Below are 20920 nucleotides of genomic sequence, written 5' to 3' on the forward strand. Positions count from 1 at the left end.
TGGGGAGCTGGCATCAATTCTCACTTATGGAATCCCTCGCTGGCAGCTGCATGGAGAATGGATTTGAGGTTAATACAGGAAGTAGGTAAATAGCTGGAAAGGTCTTTCAGGGATCTAGGCTATGGACCGTTGTGGTTTGGATTGCAGTGGTGGCACTGGAAATGAAGATATGTGGCTTTATTATAGACATACTTTGAAGGCCAGATCAAAAGGACTAGGTGGGGGGTGAACACTTAGGAGTGAAACAAGGGACAAAAACAAGGATGTACTGAGCAGACAAGGCCATAAGGAAGCAGCTGTCAGCAGTCTTTCCTTCACCTTCTGAATTACCATGCATCTTTTTCTCTTTTTTACCATATCAGGGGAAGTTGGCTTCTTACTCCATTTCCAGATACATCTTCAACCACCAGTTTTAAGCCATTCTTCCTATGGTGTTGCACAATCTCTTAGCCTCATTCTATCATGTATCTTCCTGTCCCCTGAACTCTCTGTACACCTCCAGCCCCAGCATCCTCCTCAGCATATACAGCCAATTTGAGTATTATCTACTCTGAATTAAAAACCATTCTCTCAATTATCTTTTTAAAATTTAAACTTTAGTTAATTTACAGTGCAATATTGGTTTCAGAAGTAGAATTCAGTGATTCATCACTTACATACAACATTCAGTGTTCATCACAATAAGTACCCTCCTTAATACCCATCACCCATCTAGCCCGTCTCAATGATCTTTTGAGTTGCTCCCTCAGTTCCCTGTCTTCCTTTAAGACTTGTTGAGTAAGTAGTCTATATTTTTCATGGTTGTTTTCCCAGAAGAAGTGTTTTCACCACGATGTCATATTAGTGAAGAGTAATGTTGAGTCACATTGGGTGCTATCCAGGCACACGATTTAGCCAACAGTCCTGAACATTTTGCCCCATGTAGTTCTTGTTTCCTTGCATTCCCATTATCTTTGTTGGAAGAGATTTAGTAAAGGGCAAAAATTACCTGATGCAGGGGCGCCTGGGTGGCTCAGTCGGTTAAGTGTCTGACTTTGGCTCAGGTCACGATCTCACGGTCTGAGTTCAAGCCCCGTGTGGGCTTGTTTAGTGGATAGTAAATACTCAATAAACATAGGCAGTAAATGTTTTCCTAGGTAGAATTACTTGCTCCTTCTTCTGAACTCTCATAGTTCGTTCTTCTGTGGTCATAACTATCATTGTAGTGTAGCGTAGTGATTATTTGTTCATATGCCTATAGGCTGTGGGTTTATAAAAATAAGCCAGAAACAATAGCATTATTCCTTTCACCTCTAATAGTGTTTCATGTGATATGTGGTCTGTAGTGTAAATTCAGTAAAAGTTTATTGAGTTAATGAATTGTGAGAAATTTTGTGGTTCACTTAAACATTTTTTAAGTTTTTAATATATATTCATTTTGAGAGAGAGAGACAGAGAACAAGCAGGGGAGGGACAGAGAGAGACACAGAATCCAAAGCAGGCTCCAGGCCCTGAGCTGTCAGCACAGAACCTGATGCGGGGCTTGAACCCACAAACTGTGAGATCATGACCTGAGCCAAAGTCAGATGCTTAACTGACTGAGCCAGTCAGGCACCCCTTGTAGTTCACTTAAAATTGGATTCATAGGGGACTATGCCCTTAACCCATTGCACAGTCATTTGAAATTCTATAATTTTAATCTTTGACTATATTATGATCAAATCTCTCTATGTACTAACGTGAAAGAAGGAATTAGACATAGCACGTCTCTGTGCTCTATGCATCACAATTTCTGTCCGCCTTTAAGTTATTATCACCATTATACAATTGAACAAATTCCTTCAGAGTAGTTTAGTAATTTATCCAAGGTTATAAAACTAATGAGTAACAGATCTAGGTTTCTAATCCATAGAGCCAAACTGTAGACTCTAAAGTATAGTGACCCTTGAAGAACACTGAGGTTAGGGGCACAGACTCCCCAACCCCATAGTGGAAAATTTGCATATAACTTTTTTTAATGTTTTTGTTTATTTCTGAGAGAGACCGTGTGAGCAGGGGAAGGTCAGAGAGAGAGAGGGAGACACAGAATCTGAAGCAGGTTGTAGGCTCTGAGCTGTCAGCACAGAGCCCGACGCGGGGCTCAAACCAACAAACCGTGAGATCATGACCTGAGCGGAAGTTGGATGCTCAACCGACTGAGCCACCCAGGGACCCCAGCATATAACTTTTGACACTTCTAGAACTTAACTACTAATAGTCTACTGTTGACCAGAAGCCTTATCAATGACATAAGCAGTCAATTAAAACGTAGTTTGTATGTTATATATATTATATACTATATTCTTACAGTAAAATAAGCTACAGAAATATTATTAAGAAAATCATAAGGATGAGAAAATACATTTATAGCACCATACTGTACGTGTATTTTTACCATATTTATTGAAAATAAATGTTAAAAGTAAATATTGTATTTTTTAAAACAAATCAGTGTGTAAGTGGATCTGCTCATTTCAAACCCATGCTATTCAAGGCTCAAGTGCATCTACTCTTTTTACTTTTCTATATTGTACTTCCCTCTTTGCATTGTTGGTAACTTCGACCATCACCTCTACTTTCAATCCCATCAAATATTTTATAATTTAGCCACCAATGCCCTCAAGTCATTGAGGCTTATGCATTACCTGTTACTTGTATCTTTCTTCCACAGAAAGAAAACCATTGTATCTGTTTTGTCAGTCATTGGTGTTCTAAAAATAGTTTTGTGACCAGATAAAGGAATTCTGGGTATGAGCAGGGAATTCAGGTATCACTTCAGCTTGATAAAAATATGAGACTTAACTGTCAGCTCTATTAAGCTTCACAGTCCTCTACTGGCATGGTATAACCTCAGCCACAAAAGCAAACTCTCCCTAAAGGCACTCCTAGTCATGGAGGAAACAAGAGGCCTTTTCCTACTAGTTTCTCTAGCAATACCATTAGGTTCAGATTGGACTCTCTTCAAAGCAGCCCCCATGCTCCTGGGTGGTGAAGCTCTCTTGGTTTCCCATATGTGAAGCTCTCTTGGTTTCCCATATGGTGAAATCTTCATTATTGAACCTTTGCTTTCCTGGACACTTCTTGCCTGAACAATTTCTCAACAGTGACTGTCTTGTGCTCCCAAGTTCCTAACTTATAAGTGAGTTACCTAATACATGTACATCTTGATGGTTTCTGAGGTCTTTCAAATTAGAAAAAAGTCATTTGGTCTCTGAGACTTACTTTCTCAAAACTAGGATTCTGTGCATACTGTATTCCTCCTGCACAGCAGAAGAGCTCAACTATTCAGCTACCCAAGCTTTATTTCTACCAATGATGAGTTTGTCTCCTCCATTCTCGGTTTTTACGTATTTGAGAACTTAGTTAATTGGAAACAGATCAGATCACCCTACCACTGGAGGGGATTTGTTTTTTTCCTCTCTTTTTAGTCACAATACTTTGATGTATGAAACATCTTACAGTGCTTAATAGCAAAAACTTGATGGTAAATCTCCACTTTTACAAAAGGTGGTATCTATTTCAAAAGATCTGGTAGATCTAAATAGATTACCTACATGTAGAAAACAAATAGGTGCTATCTGAGGAGCAAATGGTGACCTAGTAATTAAATGATGGACTTTTGTGCAGAGCTCCCTCCCTCTTTCTCACTGTTTTTTTGAATAATGGTGGATTTTTAAATGATGAAATCAATTTATAATTCTACCATAGGCATGTCTTTTTCACTAATTCCTCCAGAGATTCTGTTGTAATGTTAAGCAAATAAATCATTCCTTTATGCTCTAGCTTTTCTATCAGTGGCAAATGGCAGTGGATTCCCAATTTATCTTCTTTTTAAAATCAAATACTTTAATTGACTTTTTATTCAAGTATAACTAACATACAGTGCTATATTATTTTCAGGTGTACCATATAATGATTGAACAATTCTATACATTTCTCAGTGCTTATCAAGTATACTCTTAATCCCCTTTATCTATTTAATCCATTCCCCATTCACCTCTCCTCTGGCAACCACCAGTTGTCTATATTTAAATCTGATTTTTTTGGTTTCTTTTTTCTTTGTTTATTTGTTTTGTTTCTTAAATTCCACATGAGTGAAATAATTTGGTATTTGTCTTTTCTTGACTGACTTATTTCACTTAACATTATACCTTGTAGGTCCATCCTTCTTGTTGCAAATGGCAAAATTTCATTCTTTTTTATGGACAAGTAATATTCCAGTGTGTGTGTGTGTGTGTGTGTGTGTGTGTGTGTGTGTGTGTATACACATAACATATCTTCTTTATCCATTCATCTGTTAATGGATGCTTGGGTTTTACACAGTGAAGGAAAACATCAATAAAACAAAAAGGCAACCTATTGAATGGGAGAAGATATTTGCAAATGACATATCTGATAAAGAGATTAACAAAGTACATATACAATTATATGTATATATATATCCAAGGTATATATATATAATTATTCAACTCAACACACCAAAAAACCAAATAATCCAATTAAAAAATGGGCAGAGACACATGAAAATATGCTCAGCACTAATCATTAGGAAAATGCAAACCAAAACCATAATGAGGTATTGCTTTATTCCTGTCAAAATAGTTAAAATAAAAACACAAGGAATAACCAGTATTGGTGAAAATATGGAGGAAAAAGAAACTCTTGTGAACTGTTGGTGGGAATGCAAACTGGTGCAGCCATTGTGGAAAACAATATGAAGCTTCCACAATTTATCTTCTTGCTTTTGCCCTTAACTTCCTCCTAAGAACAACAAGCAGATTTATTCTGTTAAAGTAGAGGTCAGAAAATCTCACTCCTTTGCACAGAACCCTCCAGTGAGTTCCCACTCCTTATCAATAAAAGCCAAACTCCTTATGAGGTCCCCAAGATCATCTATGATCTGGCCCTGTGTCTGAACTTACTTCCTCTGAACGTTTTTCTTTGATCCCTCTACTCCAGCCAGACTTGGTACCTTGCTCTTCCTTGGACTTAACAGGACCTCTCTTGCCTTAGGGAGTTTGCAGGCTCCTCCTGGAACTCTCCGATATCCTCAATTCCTTTCAAATCTTTACATCTTCTGTGAGAGGTTCCCTAATCACCCTATTGGAAAGCCACAAAACTCAACTCTGCCAATCCTTTTGTACCTTGTTTTTGTTCCATCATAGTATTTTTTTGTGTACTCATTTAAATATTTTGTCTGTCTTTACTGAAAAATAAGCTTGAACAGAAACCTTATCATTTGTTCATTGCTTTTATTCACAACTTCTAGAACAGTGTCTGACATATGGTAGGAATTCAATAAATATTTGTTAAATGAGTGGGTGGCAAAGCCTGAGTTTGGGATTCTTTCCATTGATTTCCCTCGAGTTCTCTGATAAGGTTATATGTAAAGGCATGGGTCTGGCTTCTTTCTCTCCTTGAGGAGACTGCCAGTTATATGAATCTGTCTACAAAGATCTGGGAAATACTCAGATCTGGGCCCTGGAGAGTTCTTTGGGGTGGACTCTTGTTCTTTAAATTCCTTTTTTCTTATATCTCACATGTAAATAAAACTCCAACCCAATGATCTCATTCACTGTTCACATTAACCCTGTGAGACAGATAAAAAAAAAATGGAAAAAATGAAATCAGCAATAATTGAGCATCATTTGTGCCTCGAATAGAGCTAGGAAATTTCACAATAGTTATTTAATTCATGCATCAATCCTAGGATGGGAGGTATCTTTATCCCTATTTTACAAATGTGGATCAGAGATGTGGTAACCTGCTTCACTCATACCTAAGTGTTTTACTCATCTTCCATGCTCTCAAACCCTCTTTGTGTGGGCTTGGTTTCATTTAAGTAATGTAATTTTGCTTCTTAAGCCTTTTTGGCTTTGGTAAGAACAAGTTGTAGGTTCTTCATTTTGGTTACTGTTTGTCCTTGAACATGAACCCAGGGACCACAGCAGACAGACACAATTTAATGAACTGCAAACAATAAATGAACTGCTTAGGGTTTTAACGCATTGGAAGAAATTTATCCCATTAATTTAGGGCACTATAGGCTGCAGAAATGAGATTGTCTTCAACATTTGTCTTGGCATCTTGACAAGGAGCACTGGGGGTTTTATTTGGGAAGAACCTTGAAGGTCCTTCACCCTGTGAAGGGGAGATTTATACTCTTTCAAGGCAGCATCTGAGTTTGTTTTCTGAAAAGAGAAGGTTGATTGGGAGGAAACAGATCTGTCCTTAGCAAAAGTGCACACAACTTAAAAAACAAAACATCTAGTTCAGCCAAGTTTTCTCTGTTGGCAGAATTCAAGACATATCCTCATCTTATAATCAGTCCAGTCCTGGGAGAATTTCTCAAAGTAAAAAAAAAAAAAGTCCCCAAATTATCTGAATAGTGAAGCTTGAAAAGCAGCCAAAGAGAATTGCATCTTTTCTATTACTACCACATGTGCTTCCCTGCATACCCCATTTCACAAAGAGCTGAATAATGGTATACTGTCACATCATTCCATTGGCATGATGGTGTCCCGCATCATCTCATTGGCATGATGATGTTCTAGAGCAGAAAGCCACAAGCTTGTGGTTTTCCTTGTGCTGGGTTGCCATCCTTACTTCCTGCTTCACTCTCAGCTCGTGTGCTTTGAATTTAAGTTTTTTCCTTATGTAGGCTACATGTGTTGCATTTACACATAATGAAGGGATTTTATTTTTTATCCGAGTAATCTTGCTATAGTGCTTTCAAGGATAGTCCAAAACAAATAAAATGATTTACCATCCAAAATAACATTTTTAGAAAGTGTTCAAGTACAAACATATCTGGAAGAAACTTTTATGGGGAGCCAATGCTGGCTACTGGATATGCAAAAACATTTGAATTGGTCTTGGAAAATGGGGAAGGCATGGAGCTTGATGCAACATATTTAGTGACTTATTTGTCATCTTATTTTGGTCATGATTGCTATGATTATGGATTCTCTGTTTACTCACAAAAGAAAAAGAAAGAAAGAACAGCAAAAGCAAAAGAAGAAAATGCTATCTGATTTATATCCAGAAATGTCTGTATTGAAAATGTCATGCCTTGCCTTCTATTTGCTATGTGGTCTTCAGAGTGCTATTTAACCTCTCTGAGTCTCATTTGCCTTATCTGTAAAAATAGGAGTGACAATCTCATCCTTGAAGTTTTATAGGGAATAAATGATATCTATATAACCATGACATGCATGATCTATTTCTTCCCTTCCTGCAAAATTCTGCCCTACTTTGATGGCTTATTGGCCCTCCAGGTGTAACTGGGTGGGTTTTCCCCTCCACCCCACTTTATAATTAAGTTACATCATTCTTTCTCCTTGAAAACATGCTTTCAGCTATGATTTCTTGAGTGGATATACTACAGGTAAATCCTGAGGGAATCCCAGCCCTGAATGTTACATAATAGTCCACTGTTAGGTGTTAAAACTAATATTTACATAGCATTTTAGCATTTAAAAACCACTTTCAAATATGTTCTCCTGTTTAATTCTTAGTTATTTTGTGAGTTACTTGTTAGTATCTGTTGTTACTCCATTTTCCAGGTGAGGAAATTAGGGCTCTGAAATGTTTAGGGATTCAGCCATGGTCACACAGCTGGAGACATTGGAGTAAGCATGGTTTCCCCCAGTGCACCTAACCATAACAAATAGTACTTTCCAGATACTGACCCTACCTCTCTTTTCTGTATCCCCTACCTGCTTGCTGCCACTGTCCCCTGGTCCCTTTGTATTTCTGGGATCCTTTGTGGGGTCTTACATAGGTCCTCACAAATCTCTTAGCTGCTCTTTGGTGTTGGCCATTTTTCTCCTCTCCAGGTTTCATTTATTTTGGTGAAGTTTGTGGTTTGCCATCTGAAACCATGGATTGTTAAGGTGCCTCTCTGTTGCCATGGCTCCTGCTGCCTGCCACCAAAGGAGCTTACATTGAGGGCCTTGTCTCATTATGCTCCCAGAGTTATCAAGGTTTCTGCTTACTACTGACACTGCCTAAGCCTAGTGACCTTGCTGTCTGGTATCTCTGTAGTACGGCCACCCAAGTAGAGAGAAACTCCTTATTTTGTGTCAAATTCGATTTGTCAAGTCCTAAGGCAGTACGATCTTACCCCTACCCCCAGTGGTTTACAAAGTTAAATGAAAACGGTGTTTTTAGTTTATTATAAATTGAAGCACATTGAAAGAGGTAGTGAGGCTTCTATTAGTTGGAGTTCTCCAGAGAGACAAAACTAATAGGATGGATGGATGGATGGATGGATGGAAAGAAAGAAGGAAAGAGAGAAGAGAGAGGAAGGAAGACTGATAAATAGATAGATTATGGAGGCTGAGAAGTCTCACTGTATGTCTATAAGCTGGATACCCAGGAAAACAAGCAGTCTAGGTCCAGTCCAAACACAAAGGACTGAGAATCAGGGGATCCAATATTATAAATCCCAGCCCCAGTCAAAATGCCCAAGAGCCAAGAGCTCTGATGTCTGAGGGCAGAAGAAGAGAAATGTCCCAGCTCTAGCAGAGTGAATTTGCTCTTCATCTGTCTCTCTGTTCTTTTTGGGTTCTCAACACACTGAATGTTGCCCACCTGCATTGGTGAGGGCGATCTTTACTCAGTCTGTGGATTCAAATCTTTTCTGGAGATGCCCTCACAGACACATCTAGAAATAATGTTTTAGCAGCTATCTGAGCATCCCTTAGCCCAGTAAAAGTGATATATACAATTAACCATCACAGACATTATTGAAGAAAAGATAAATTCAAGGGACAGATAGCTTGCTGACCTTGGAATCATTGACTCCAAACACTGATCATTAACTGATGTGCCTGAGGGACTATTTCTTATCTCTTAATCTGTTTCTTTTTTCTTCTGAATTTCTTAGTTCTTAAAGCAAATAAGTTACCTTCTGGTGGTCCCTGTTTTAAACACAGCTGATTCTTTCCATGACCATAGCTTAGGCCCATGTAGGGACCTCTTTCATCCATGTATTATGTTAGCAGTACTCTGACTTTTAAGTTTCAAAGATCTGCAATAGTTCAGAAACATTTGCAGAAGTAACAGTGAATTGCCCACTGTTTGTTTATTTTGCCAACTGAGGAAAATAACAAAGCAGCAAAACAGAAACAGTAGCCATTTACTGAAGCCATACGGAAAGATCCGGATCTTTGCCAGCTCTTCAGCTTAATAACCCAAAGATGATTTTAATGCCAGGAAAGTAGGAAAAGTATAATATCCAAATAAAGGATAAGCATGTTATTGAATAAATAGCTTTATCAAAAATCCATGCATCACACTCCCATTTTGCTACAGACTGAAATATTTTTCATGCTCTGGCATCTTGGAGCTATTATATTGCTTCATTTGCTATTCACAACAACACTGTGAGGTAAGTGTTATTATCATCCCCATTTTATAACTGTAGAAATTCAGGACCAGCGAAGTTGGGCATCATGCCAAAAGTCACAGAGATAATAAGGAGACCAGCTAGGTCTTAAACATAAGCCCTCTGCTGCCTAATGTGTCCTTGCTTGGCTGACTAAGCAGCTGAAGATGATGGGGATACTCAACTGGAATTAAGTCTGCTCATATATTTATAATATCTTTAGTATTTAAAATCATTGTTTATAATTTTCTCTAGCATGTTAATTGGCCATGTGATATTTATTAATCCACATGCATACATACCTATAAAATTTATCATTCTGAATAATTGGCATTATAATTTGGGCACAATTCTTTTTTGTCTCTATAGTCCCTAAAAAATCTACTGTAGAAAAAAGTATGGGATTGTTATTATAATTCTGAGTTTTCCGAAGGTCCAGCTCTTTCTTTTTGTATGCTCACAAAAAATGGACACTCAAAAAATATTTTTAGATTTCATTTTGCTTACCTTTCCCTTTTCCTCTCTACATAATTCTTCCTGCATCTTTCTCTTCCCTTGACTTTTTCCTGTAGTTTTCTTCCTTGAGATTTTTACTGTGTGGGCACTGGAAACATCTCCAGGTAATAAGTTCTTGATTAGTCAGCCTCTAGATTTCCTCTTATTGGGATGATTAATTTTGTCCAGATTAATCTTCAGTTTATATCAACCATAAATATGTACAAATTGGTTTATTTTTGGTAGGGGGTGGGATGGAGGGATAGTTTCCCAGTAAACTGAATAGAGTTAAAAGCAGTGGAGTGAAGATGTGAAGGGACAGAACATTGGAGAGGGTGGCACCAACAAAATAATGTGAGATTTTGAAGGTCATGCTAATTAGTTTGCATTTACTCAGCATCAACTATCTGGACATCTTCTTTTGGTTTGACCCTCATGCCCTTCATGATTTATTTTATTTTTTCTGAGAATGCTGCTGGCTTGATTATACTTGAGTCCCTGGAAACTAACTTTATTATCTGTCCTTTTTTCCCTGGTATTCTTGAATTGGTCTGCCCTGGGAAAAGAGACTGGATAATAGGGGCTGAGACTAATGAAAATTTTTAAAATACTCATTGACTTTTAACATGGTCTTGAGTGTTTTCATGAGATAAATGTACTGAACATCAGTATTGGAGTGTAGTCCTAGAAATGATGGGACTTCCAAAGGCAGGTCATCAGGAAGCTTGTGTTCACCTTGATTTGTTGCATTTCAGCCTCTTGCTTTCTGAAGATCAAGCACCTGGGGGAAACTGAGGTAACTCAAAGATAAATGTTGGTAAATTTGCTTCCTTCATTCCCCCAGGTTCCCCATATTTTAGGAGTAACCAAAATTACAAGGGATTCTATTTTGATCCATAGCCTTCTGTCTGAAATGCTTGGAACCAAATATATTTCATACATCAGATGTTTATGATTTGTGGAAAGTAACATGGAGCATGCACTTTCTATTTTGTGATACCCCTAGAGGGTCTAGAGTGGCACCTTGTAATAATCACATTAATGTTTCTGTAGCAAAATGTATGCATGTCTACACAGAGCTAGATAACCATGACATTAAAAAGTTTCTAGTGAGTTCAGGTCAGATTTTGCCCCAAATGAATTAAGTTCACAACAGGTTTTGAGGCTAGATGAATTACGTGAAGGTGTTTATATTTCAGAGCTTTTGGATTTCAGAATTGTGGATTAAAGAGTGTGGATCTGTAGCGTATCAGTTTGTTAGGCATGATGGAAAAAATTACTCACTATAGGGATTGAAAAACACTAGAAGATTCTTAACCAAGAGTGTGCAATTCTGGTTGGAGACCTACTAAATCAGACCATGTGGGAGTGGACCGGGAAAAGGTACTTTTAACAAGCTCCCTAGGTGACTCTGATTCACATCAAAATTTAAGAATCTCTGCTTGAGAAGAAATTTCCAAGGGAGAATGTGAATCTTCTTCCCTATACATTTAAGAAAGTGTTGATTTTCTTTAGATCTCTGTGAACTGATAAATGTATTGACTTTACATCCAACAGGCTCCTGCTAGAGCTAAGATGGGGAATCAGGTAGTTTGGCTTTTTGAGTTTCCTTGTCCCACTAGAGATAAGAACTGTCCTGCCCAAAGACCAATGGGTAATGTGCATGTTGAGTGTGCTAAGCCTATGACTCTACAGTTCTTACTCAGGTTCTCTGGTCATTCAAAGTGCTTTGATATAGATTCTCATGTATGCCTAGCCCTCTGTTAGACACTGTGGAAAGAATGGTGGATTCCTGTTCTCAAAGAGCTCACTGTCACCTGAAAAAAAAAAAAAAAAAAAAAACACCTGCACATGTTAATGTTAATTAATGCCAGTGCTTGTAGTTTGGTCACAGCTCAGCTCACTACTGTTACCACTCCAGAGCTGCATTGACACGTTCTTTTAAAACTTTTAACATTTACTTTTTGACTTTTGGGGCACTAATAAACTCATATGGCAGAGATACTGGAGAGAGGGGAACCTATTAAGAGTGAGTATGGGAGAGACATTTTGCAGTGAATCAAGGTATGAATATGATTACACTATTTTTATAAACAAGGGATTAATTGGGAGTGGAGTGAAAGAACAAGGACTTTGGCATCAAACCAGCCCTGGCTTTGAAATTTAGTTCTGCCTCTATCAGCTTAATGACTGGGGCATAAACTAAATCTCTGCATCTCAATTGCCCATATATAATATAGACACAATTAAGTTGTACTTGATGGGGTTGCTGTATGGATTTAGTCAGCTTCTCTCTGTGGATTTACCTGGAATAGTGAACATTGGTTTCTTCATTCTCTTTGCCCCAGAACACTTCGGTCCTTTGTGCTTTCTGTGCCTGTTTCTTGGTCCTCTGCCATTCATCTGTTGTTTCTTGGCCTTTCACACTGGATTGTGAGCTCCTGAAGAACATGGACTTCATCTTTCTAATTCCTCCATCCCTTTTGTCTGACATGTGGAAAGCACTTAGCAAAGGTTACAAGGGAGAGAGCACCATAAATTATAGACTTTGCAAAAGAAGTGGGCAGTGAGCAATGGTGCGGTGGTTAAGTGTTTAACAACCAGCTTGCCAATAAAAATGTATGTGTGTGTTACTATAAATTTTACTGACATAAAGAATGTACAGCACAAATTTACAAATCATAAAGTATACAATACCCTTTGTTGTCAATTTATATAGGCAATTCTTTTTTTTTTTTTTTTTTTACAAATAGTTTTTTTTCAAATNTAGGCAATTGATTCTTTAAGAATGCTTCCCTAAGTGGGGATCAGAGGTTGGCCTGTAAATTAAATGTAACCCACCACCTACTTTTGAAAATAACATTTTACTGAGGCATAGCCACACCTAATGACTACCATTGCACTACCATGGCAGAATTGAGTAACTATAACAGAGTGTAAAATTCACAACCCTAATATATTTACTATCAGGCCCTTTTGAGAGAAGGGAATCTCAAAAAGAAGGTCTTTTTTCCTCTTCTTTCTCATCCTTCTTGTTCTTTTATGATAAGACCTTTATAACCTTTAAAAATGTAAAACTCGGGGCGCCTGGGTGGCTTAGTCGGTTAAGTGTCCGACTTTCGCTTAGGTCATGATCTCGCGGTTCGTGGGTTCGAGCCCTGCGTCGGGCTCTGTGCTGACTGCCAGCTCAGAGCCTGGAGCCTATTTCAGAGTCTGTGTCTCCCTCTCTCTCTAACCCTCCCCTGTTCATGCTGTCTCTCTCTCTCTCCTAGAAATTTTGAAAAAAAAAATGTAAAACTCACTTTTAGCTTGTGGGCAATACAAAAGTAGGGACTGAATTTGTCTGTTGAGCCACAGGTCACTGAGGCCTGGTCTAGACAATCAGTAGAACAATAATAAATCAAGCTCTGATTTGTAGTATTGCCAATTTCTTTGCTTATAAATACTCCCGCCATGGCTGATTTCAAGCTATCAATGTGGTATCACTGAACATGGAATAGATGCATAATAGTATGTCAACCATACAGAATGAATAGATATAAAACCACAAGAGTATAGATAGTAATAAAATTATTAACACAAATAAGTACAGAAACACAAAATGTACAGTAATTAAGAAGGTATGAGTTTTGAATATTTAGTACCCTTGTTTCTAATATAACTTATTTAATGATAGACAATTTTATATAATTTTTAATAATAGCTGTGATTAACAACTGGCTTGCAGAATTCCAGAAAATTAAATTGCCAGCTTTTGCAAACTGATAAAAATGGCTCCATCACATTCCTGGGCCTTTGGGTTGGTTCCTGTTTGAAGTTTGGGTCTTGTGAAGTGTAGGAGAGAGGTAGGCATTGAGCTCTGCATCTCATTTCTTTGTCCCACAGCTTTTGTCTAGATAAATTCTAGCGAACTAATTCAGAATCTGATCCAGGTTAGACTTTCTATCTGCAATGGTTTAAAATGAACTCTTAGAGGTGAGAATGGGGGTAAAACCTGGTGAAGGAACCACAAAGGGGTTCAAGTTACAAAAATAGCGCCTATGCCTTTGGTCACTCTAGTCAGTCCTGCCAACGTAGTGACTATCCTTATGACTCTGTTCTTATGAATAGGCTCCACTTGATTGTGTAAACAGAGCTTTTTGGGGAAGGAGATGAATTTTTATAGTTCTGTGACCTCATTTATTGTTGGGTACATATTAGTAACTGGACATTTGGCTTCTACACTTGGGAGGCTTATCCTCTTCTCTAATGGCAATGTGATGCCCTATTATTTGCAATATTACACTTTTAGGGAAGAGCAGAGAAGAGTCAAAGCCAGCTGATGTAGTCATTATTATGAACGGACAACAGGGCAAAGCCACCATCATACCATGCCTCTCATGCCGAGCTTGCTAATGGGTGTAATTTTGTTAGTCTTGCAGGAAGGATTCTTTAGGTCATTCACACTGTGAGAGGCAAGAAGGAAAAGCTAATTTAACAAGGTTGTCACCTTCTTGAAAGCATATTCAAAGGCTTGCTTGCTGAAGAAATTCAAATAAAAGGGAGGGGTCAGTGCTGAAAGCTTTCCCTTCTTCCCATTTTACTTTTCTCCATTCAACAGGGACTTCTGGAAATAAAATAGAGAAAGAAAGGAAAAAAAGAGAAAAGCTACACCACTTTTCTTCTTCTTTTGTTTTTCTTTCTTCCTTTCTTTTTCTTTTTTTTTTTTTTTTAAACTTTGAAAGCTGTACATGAAGGCTCTGTGGCTTGTGTGGGAGTGGGTGAGGTGCTCTGTAGCTCTCAGTGACATTACCAAGGGGAATCTGGGGCCAGAGGTGTACAGGTGGGGCTGTCAATCAGAGACAACATCAAGGGCTCTTACAAAAACAAAAGGAAAGAAAATGGATGTTTAATCAATACAGTTGCTCTCTGCTTAACCTTTTGTGTTTTAAGCAACATTCACTGGAGCCCAGCAACAGAGTCCAATATTTAACACATAAAAGGTACTCAAAAAGGTGAAGCCTTGGAGAGCAGATAGAAAGCGAAGATGGAACTGAGGGTTAAGAAATGGAAAGAAAAAGACTTGGAGGAGAGAGAGGTCAAATGAATGTTTAAAGTCTGGGATCCATTAAGAACAGACCCAGGACCACCATAGGGACAGATGGGAGAGCCCAGTGTTAGAGTACAGTGTTAGTGTTGGGTACCTGATGATCCTGAGCTATATTCAATTTACCTTTCCTTTCCTATTTCCTTATGCCCAGCAACAACTCAAGCTTTGAGTAAAAAAGAGCAAGAAACAGCTCTTGTGGGTTCAACTTATCATTTAGTGTACTATTGATTCTGATGGATTCTGGTCAGCTCTCTCTATCCACTCTGCCTCAGGGTGCCTAAATCATGGTGGTGGAGGAGGCAGCATCAAGCAAGTGTCAGAGGAAAGAGTCTGGCAAGAGCCTTGGTTCTTTGGCAGTACCCAAGTTAGGTCATGCAGAATCTCCTATCTGAACTATTAAAATAGTCTCTTAACTATTAGCCTCCATATTCAGTTCTATATTCTACACTGTCACCAGTCATGGTTTTAATTAAAAAAAAAAATACTAATTTTGAAAATGAAAATTCTAGAAAAGTGTTAAGGAACTAATAATGGTCTATATCTTACCCATCACATTTTAATTTCCTTCTTTCTTTTGTCTTTCCCTTCCTTTCTTTCAACACATTTATTGAGAACCTATTATGTGGCAGGAACTGTTTAGGAGATGTAAAGATGAATATGACTGACCCCTTGTCTCAGTCTGGAAGGAAAGACATGTAGACAAATCATTGTAGTATTTTGTCTCACTATATGCACACATTTTAGTTGTATTTTTGTAATATTAATTATTTTAAGAAATATATGCAAACAGTACAAAATTCAAAAGTTACAAAAGGGCATAGAGTAAAAGTGAAGTCTTTTTCCTATCTTTGCCCTTTAGCCCCCTCCCCCCCACCCCCCAATTTCCCCTCCTGGAGACAAACACAGGTACCAGTTTCTTATTTTTCTTTCTTCTGTGTGTATAAAAGTATATATGTATACTATATATATTTATATGTATATAAGTATATACATATTTATAAGAATATGCATATGTATGAATATGTACATATGTATACATAAGTATATATGTATATAACAAACAATAGGCATGTTATATACCTCATTTAATGTCATATATTCTTAGTATATTATATCTATATTAAAATACATATGAAAATATAGATGTTTCATATATATAAATATATATCAACCATATATAAATATCAAAAACACGTGCCTAAAAACCTGCACTTGACTATTTAGGCTCTCTGTTGTGAAGTGTTGAATTAATTTTACTCCTAAACTCATGCACCATCAATCATCAACAATGGTCCTTGCAACGTTTTCTGTTACTTTTCACTCAAATTGTGTTTTTAGATTTGTGTTGTTTTGTGTGTATACAGTTTGTAGCTTCTAAATCATGCTTAGTAGTCCATAATATGCAATGAACATATTTTACTCATTTCTCCTTGAGGTGTGGGGGACAGCTAGCTAGACTGCTTCCAATTTACTACTCTTAAGAATAACTGAGTGAGAGGGGCGCCTGGGTGGCTTAGTCGGTTAAGCGTCCGACTTTCGCTTAGGTCATGATCTCGCGGTTCGTGGGTTCGAGCCCCGCGTCGGGCTCTNTAACTGAGTGAGGGGCACCTGGGTGGCTCAGTCCGTTAAGCATCCGACTTCAGCTCAGGTCATGATCTCCTGGTTCGTGGGTTTGGGCCCTGCGTCGGGCTCTTTGCTGACAGCTAGCTCAGTCTGGAGCCTGCTTCTGATTCTCTATCTCCCTCTCTCTCTGACCCTCCCCTCCTCATGCTGTGTCTCTCTTAGAAGTAAATTTAAAAAAAAATTAAAAAAAAAAAAAGAATAACTGAGTGAGAAAACTTAAACATGTTTTTGTATGAATCTGTGTGATTCTTTTTCTGAGATGTGAACTCAGGAGTGAGATTGCTGAGCCAAAGGATATACATGTATTTAACTGAAAGATTGCTAGATTGCACACAAGAATGGTTGTGCTTGGCAACATTCCTTACACCATGGTAGGAGGTGTCCTGTATTGCTACATTCATTCTAATTTTAACAACCTTTATAATTTTTAATTTTTGGGTCCTTTTATTAACTTTTTTAAAAAATAAGACTTTATGTTTTAGAACAATTTAAAGTTCACCACAAAAATGAATTGAAGGTATAGACAGTTTCCATATTCTCCCTGACACTTCACATGTGTGGCCACCTCATTAACAGTATCTCCCACGAGACTGGTACATTTGTTATAATTGATGAACCTACATTGGCACATCATAATCACCCAAAGTTTATAGTTTACCTTAAGGTTAACTATTGGTGTTGTGCATTCTGTGGGTTTATTTTTTTTTTTTAATGTTTTTATTTATTTCTAGGAGAGAGAGAGACAGCGTGAGCAGGGGAGGGTCAGAGAGAGAGGGAGTGACAGACTCTGAAACAGGCTCCAGGCTCTGAGCTGGTAGTCAGCACAGAGCCCGACGCAGGGCTTGAACCCACGAACCGCGAGATCATGACCCAAGCTAAAGTCGGACGCTTAACCGACTAAGCCACCCAGGCGCCCCATGCATTATGTGGGTTTAGACAAATGTATATCTTCTTGTCTGAGTTTTGGCAAATTTTATCTTCCAAGAAATTGGTCCATTTCATCTAGGTTCTCAAATTTGTGGCTCTTGAGTTGTTCATATTATTTCTTTGTTATCCTTTTAATGCCCATGTGATCTGTAGTGATGTCCCCTCTTTAATATCCCTCATTGTTTTAATATGTGTTTCCATAAATACAAATGAGTTTGAGTATATTTTCATATGTTAGCCTGTTAGAATTCCTCTTCTGCATATTGCCAGTTAATATCTTTGTCTCCTATTCTGCCTAACTTTCCTGTTCTTTCATTATTGATATTTGAAATTCCTTCTTTATCTTATGAATTCTAGATAATAGTATCCTGTTTTTAGCCAATAAAAATATTTTCTTCCATCTATCCTATGTTTGTTAACATTATTAAGAGTGTTATTCATTAAATAGATGTCCATAATTTTTATATAATAAAATCTCTCTTTTTTCTGCTTTATGGATTAAGCTTTCAGAGTTTTGTTTTAGATATTCTTTCCTACCTTATATCTAGCACAATATAAGAACTGATGTTCTTATATTTTATCTATTATACAATGATTCTTCATTATTTGTATCAATCACATTGTTATATCTTTTTCATCTATATCTTTACTCCATCTGCAACTAGTGTTGTATATGGTGTAAAGTTAGGGGTCTGGTTTTAGGTTTATTTTTCATATACTAGGCTAGTTACTTTCTAAATACCATCAAATTAGGCTTTTTTGTACTGCTTTGTAACGCTACCTTTATTATATATCAGGCTACTATAAATTCATAGATCTGTTTCAGAACTGTCTACTGTCTTCCACTGGTTTATTTGTTCTTGTTAGGTATTAATTTTATTATAGAGGTTTTGTGTAGATCTTAATATCTGAAAAGCATGTCTCAATTCTTTATTCATCTTTTTCAAATTTAGCTTAACTAATCATTGGCATTTTTTCTCTCATATAAATTTTAGAATAAATTGAGTTCCTTAAAGACCTAACTGAAATACCTAACCTAAATTTTAGGTTATTTTGGAAGAAATTGATATTTTAGTAATACAGACTATAGAATTTTCTCTCCATTTATACAGGTCTTGTTTTATGCCCCTCACAGTACAAATGAAAAATACCTCCATGGAGGCCTTTGTATACTTAAGTAAATTCCTAGATAATTAGAATTTTTCTTGTTATTTTGAATGGTATTTTATATTTGATAACATTTTCCATTTAGCAGTTACTGGGGAAGAAAAATGCTATTTATACTTAATATATTTACCTTATATTTAGTAACTTCATTAAACTCTTATACTAATAGATGATTTTCTCATATTTTTCTTCTATGTAGATGATTACACTATTTTCAAGTATTGATGACTTACTTTCTTTGAAGTCCTCATATCCGTTATTTTTCCCCCTTGTTTTCTTATTGCATTGGGTATGACCTTGTATGATGGCAAGTGGTAAAAACCATCTTTGTCTTGTTTATGTTCTTATATTTTATCTAATAAGAAAAATATGGATGGTGAGTTTGCACATAAATCTCCATATTAATGAAGTTCCCTGTGATTTCTAGTTTGCTAAGAGTTTTTGTCATAAATAGTTGATAAACTTTGTTTTTTGCTGTATCAAAAAATTTTCTCATCTAGTCTATTAATATGTTATATTACCTTGAAATATTTTTTGATACTGAAACATTTTTGCATTCTTTGGATAAGCCTTACCTGCCCCTGATGTATTTTGTTTTTCATATGCTTTTAGGTATTGCTAACTAATATTTTTGCTTCTATGAAATTAATTTGGTCACTGATTTCTTTCTTTAGGAGAAATGTGACCGTGCTTAAGAGTATAGACTTTGGAAACAAACTACCTAGCTTTCACTTCCAGTTTGGCCACTTACTAGCTGTGTGATCTGAGGAAGCAGTAAACCTTTCTGGCATTATTATTTTTTTTTCATCTAGAAAATAGGGTTAATGTTTACGATACCTAAGTTATATGGCATTTATAAATAAATGAGTTAAAACATGGAAAACACTTAGAAAAGTATCTAGCACATAATAAGTTCTATCTAAATGCTAACTGTGATTATGGCACCAAATTTGTTTGGGAATCAGGATGATGCTAGTCTTATAAAATAATCTTGACATTTTTATACCTGGAACAATTTGTATAATACTAGAATTATCCATTTCTTGAAAATTTGGTATATCATCAATAAGGCTTTGTGAGACAAGAGGTGTTTTCAGTAGAGAGGTCTGTTTAACTTCCTTATTATTTTAAATTCTTTATGTTTATTAGTCTGGTCAAGTATTCTGTTTTTTTCTTGCACCAATGTTTGCATTTTTAAATTTTATTTTTTTCAGGGATGTATTCATTTGTTTAGATTTCAAATTACTTAGTGGATAGTTGTTCATAATATTACATTTTTAAGAGTTTTTTTTATTGTATCTGTAGTTATTTATTCTTTATACATTTATGTTTAGTTATTTATATCCTCCCCTTCTTGCCTTCCTCAATCTTACTAAATGACTATCTTACTAAAATTTTTCTAAGCACCATTTGCTGACGAGACTGTCTTTTGAATACCCAATATCCATTGGATATTCTTTCCTGCTTTGTGGAAGGTTAGTTTGCCATACTTTTTGGGTTCATTTCTGGGTCCCCTCTTTTATTTCATTGATATCTGTGTCTGTTTTTGTGCCTGTACCATACTGTCTCAATGCTTACAGTTTTGCAGTGCAGCTTAAAGTCTGGAATTTTGATGCCTCCAGCTTTGGTTTTCTATTTCAACATTACTTTGGCTATTTGGGGTCTTTTCTGATTCCATATAAACTTTAGAATTTTTTTTTTCCTAGCTCTGTGAAGAATCCTTATGTTACTTTGATAAAAATTGCATTGAATATGTAGATTGCTTTAGGTAGTATTGACATTTTAACAACATTTGCTCTTCTAATCCATGAGCATGGAGTGTTTTTCCATTTCTTTGTTTTTTCTTCAATTTCTTTCATAAGATTTCTATAGTTTCTAGTGTACAGATCTTTTACCTCTTTGGTGAGGTTTGTTCATCAGTGTCTTAGGCTTTTTGGTGACATTGTAAATGGGATAGATTCCTTGATTTCTCTTTCTGCTGCTTCATATTGGTGTATAGAAATGTAACAGATTTCTGTAGGCTGATTTTATATCCTGAAACTGTTCAATTTATGTATTAGTTCTAGCAACTTTTTGGTGGAATTCTTTAGGTTTTCTACATAGAATATCATGTCATCTGCAAAGAATGGAAGTTTGACTTCTTCTTTGTTGATTTGGATGTGATTTATTTCTTTTTGTTGTGGTGAGAGTGGACATCCCTGATGTGTTCT

Source organism: Crocuta crocuta, unplaced genomic scaffold (assembly GCF_008692635.1).
Source record: "Crocuta crocuta isolate KB4526 unplaced genomic scaffold, BGI_CrCroc_1.0 scaffold95, whole genome shotgun sequence".
Lineage (NCBI taxonomy): Eukaryota > Metazoa > Chordata > Mammalia > Carnivora > Hyaenidae > Crocuta > Crocuta crocuta.